Here is a 3,928-nt window from a genome sequence, read left to right on the forward strand (position 1 = left end):
AAAATTAGAGTCAGAACATGACCCAAGCCTATTGTTTGAAAAAAATTATTAAAGAATAACTGACATACAATATTGTATTAGTTTCAGGTGTATGATACAGTGAGTCAATATTTATAAACATTACAGAAGGGTCACCACAATAAGTCTAGTTGCCATCTGTCACCACAAAAGTTGCTACATTAGTGACTATATTCCCTCAGCTGTGTACATTATATCCTGTGACTTATTTTAAAAAGTATTTAATTTTTTTGCTTTATAAATATGTTGTATGTTATGTACATCCAAAAAATGACATTAAAATATTACTCTGTGTTCCAGAAAATATATTAAAGTTTTCTATTTACATCAAACAAGCAAGCACCTTAAAAAAAAACCAAACAAACTAAAAGAGCCCTATTCTTCCTTTTCTGACAGTCCCCCAGCCAGAGGGGACACTATGTCCCCTTCCAAATGACCAAGACCCTTTTCAGGGCCTGCACTCTGTGAAGACATCCTCTGATTAGAAATATCCCCTCTGGGGCGCCTGGGTGGCACAGCGGTTGAGCGTCTGCCTTCGGCTCAGGGCGTGATCCCGGCGTTGTGGGATCGAGCCCCACATCAGGCTCCTCCGCTATGAGCCTGCTTCTTCCTCTCCCACTCCCCCTGCTTGTGTTCCCTCTCTCGCTGGCTGTCTCTATCTCTGTCAAATAAATAAATAAAATCTTTAAAAAAAAAAAAAGAAAGAAATATCCCCTCTGGGAGCGCCTGGGTAGCGCAGTCCTTAGGCATCTGCCCTCAGCTCAGGGCGTGATTCCCGGCGTTCTGGGATCGAGTCCCACATCAGGCTCCTCTGCTGGGAGCCTGCTTCCTCCTCTCCCACTCCCCTGCTTGTGTTCCCTCTCTCGCTGGCTGTCTCTCTGTCACATAAATAAATAAAATGTTTAAAAAAAAAAAAAAGAAATATCCCCTCTGACTGGAATCACAGGGGCAGAAGAGGGAGGGGCAAGGGAGAAGGGGGTCCAGACTTGGGCAGGAGATTTCTGCGGTTTCTGGCCAGCTGCCCTCAGACACTTGCTACCCTTTGCCATCCTTGGGTGGACAGGCTAGGCTGGAGGTGGTGCAGGAGCTGTCCACCCACACAGGCCTTCAGGGTGGGTTCACAGAGCCATGACAGACCAATGCTCCAGGGATACTTTTTTTTTTTTTTTTTTAACTTCGGGTATTTTATTAACATAAGTTTTTAAGAACAAGCATCCGGGGCACCCGGGTGGCTCAGTTGGTTAAGTGTCTGCCTTAGGTTCAGGTCATGATCCCAGGGTTCTGGGATCAAGCCCCAGGTCAGGCTCCCTGCTCAATGGGGAGTCTGCTTCTCCCTCTCCTCCCCACCTGTGCTCTCTGTTGCTGTCTCTGTTGCTATCTTTGTCTTAAATAAATAAAATCTTAAAAATAAATTTAAAAAAATAAAAACAAGCATCCATACCAGTGTGGGGTTGAGAATGGAAGAAGAGGGGAGGGGGAAGGAAGGGGGGAGGGAGGAGAGAGGAGGGCAAAACAGGGTAGGGGGAAGGAATTCTGCTCTGTTGGTAATTAAAGCTCTGGGTTCACCCCATCATGGATTTCATAGTCCCCCAGAGACACATGGTCCTTAAAAATCTTGTCCCACTTCTTCAGGATGATCTTGTTCTAACGGATGCCAGTTTGGACTGTGATCAGCTTCTTAAGGTCCCTGATGGTGCCATCAGTGTTGCATCTAACAGGGACCTTCTTACCTAGACAGTTGTTGCAAACAACCTCCATCATCCTGTCTGGAGCTCAAAACACCTGGAACCTGTGGCTGCCACAATCTCCTTGCTCAAGGGCCAAGCCCAGGTCAGAGTGGACTCCAAGAGCTGGAAGCAGACTTTTAATCCAATTCACCTATTTTGTCCATCCCCATACCCCACCTGGCAACCATCAGTTTGTGCTCCGTATCTATGAGTCTGTTTTATTTTGTGTAGTTGTTTGTTTTGTTTCTAAATTCCATATATAAATGAATTTCTACAGGATTTGTCTTTCTCTGACTTATTTCACTTAGTGTGATAGCCTCTAGGTCCATCCATGTTATCGCACATGGCAAGATTTCATTCTTTTTTTTATGACTAATCTTCCATTATTCCATATCTTCTCTATCTGTTCAACTATCCATGAACACTAAGATTGCTTCCATTTCGTGGCTCTTGTAAATACTGCTGTGATGAATATAAGGGTACATATATCTTTGTAAATTCATGTTGGGTTTTTTTTTTTGGATACTTAGTGGAATTGCTGGATCATATTGGTAGTTCTATTTTTTTTTTAAAGATTTATTTATTTGAGAGAGAGAGCAAGTGCAAGCTNAGACTTTTAATCCAATTCACCTATTTTGTCCATCCCCATACCCCACCTGGCAACCATCAGTTTGTGCTCCGTATCTATGAGTCTGTTTTATTTTGTGTAGTTGTTTGTTTTGTTTCTAAATTCCATATATAAATGAATTTCTACAGGATTTGTCTTTCTCTGACTTATTTCACTCAGTGTGATAGCCTCTAGGTCCATCCATGTTATCGCACATGGCAAGATTTCATTCTTTTTTTTATGACTAATCTTCCATTATTCCATATCTTCTCTATCTGTTCAACTATCCATGAACACTAAGATTGCTTCCATTTCGTGGCTCTTGTAAATACTGCTGTGATGAATATAAGGGTACATATATCTTTGTAAATTCATGTTGGGTTTTTTTTTTTGGATACTTAGTGGAATTGCTGGATCATATTGGTAGTTCTATTTTTTTTTTAAAGATTTATTTATTTGAGAGAGAGAGCAAGTGCAAGCGAGTGGGGGAAGGGCAGAGGTAAAGGGAGAGAGAGAATACTCAAGCAGACTCTGTACTGAGAGTGCAGCTGGACGAGGGGCTTGACCCCAGGATCCTGAGATCATCACATGAGCCAAAATCTTGATTTGGCCACTTAACCAACTGAGCCACCCAGGCACCCCTGGTAGTTCTACTTTTAATTTTTTGAGAAACCTCCATAATGTTTTCATAATGGCTGTACCAATTTACATTCCCTCCAACAGTGCAAGAGGGTTCCCTTTCCTCCACATCCTGGCCAATACGTGTCATTTCTTGTCTTTTCCATAGTAGCCATTCTAACGGATGTAAAGTAATACCTCATTGTGGTTTCGATTGGCATTTCCCTGATAATTAGGGACGCTGAGCATCTTTTCATGGACCTACTGGCCCTCTGTACATCTTTTTTTGGAAAATGTCTATTCCGATCCTCTGCCTATTTTTTAAATCAAATTGTTTCTTTATTGAGTTGTATTCAAGCATACTCCTAAAAGAAAAAAAAATAGCATAAGTAGCAAGAAATGAAGACCCTGGTTATGTATATTTTTTAATGGAGTTGTGCATGATTTGTTGTCCTGCTGAAGGTCTATTTTGCAGTCAAGTTATCCAAGTGGTTTATAGTGGTGGAACCTATACACTTTTTTTTTTTAAGATTTTATTTATTTATTTGACAGAGAGAGAGACAGCCAGCAAGAGAGGAAACACAAGCAGGGGGAGTGGGAGAGGAAGAAGCAGGCTCACAGCGGAGGAGCCCAACTCAGTTGTGCATGATTTGTTGTCCTGCTGAAGGTCTATTTTGCAGTCAAGTTATCCAAGTGGTTTATAGTGGTGGAACCTATACACTTTTTTTTTTTAAGATTTTATTTATTTATTTGACAGAGAGAGAGACAGCCAGCAAGAGAGGAAACACAAGCAGGGGGAGTGGGAGAGGAAGAAGCAGGCTCACAGCGGAGGAGCCCAGCTCAGGAGGAGCCCAGGATTCTGGGATCACGCCCTGAGCCGAAGGCAGACGCTTAAGGACTGAGCCACCCAGGCGCCCCAGGAACCTATACACTTCTGACATGACCAATTTAGCTTCAG

General features: G+C 42.4%; 1 pseudogene; it reads right to left on the minus strand.

Annotated features, from left to right (window-relative positions):
* Window positions 1-1,566: 1,566 nt before the first annotated feature.
* On the minus strand, window positions 1,567-1,779 carry LOC100484310 (annotated as a pseudogene).
* Window positions 1,780-3,928: the final 2,149 nt, after the last annotated feature.

This window comes from Ailuropoda melanoleuca, chromosome 16 (genome assembly GCF_002007445.2).
Source record: "Ailuropoda melanoleuca isolate Jingjing chromosome 16, ASM200744v2, whole genome shotgun sequence".
Classification (NCBI taxonomy): domain Eukaryota; kingdom Metazoa; phylum Chordata; class Mammalia; order Carnivora; family Ursidae; genus Ailuropoda; species Ailuropoda melanoleuca.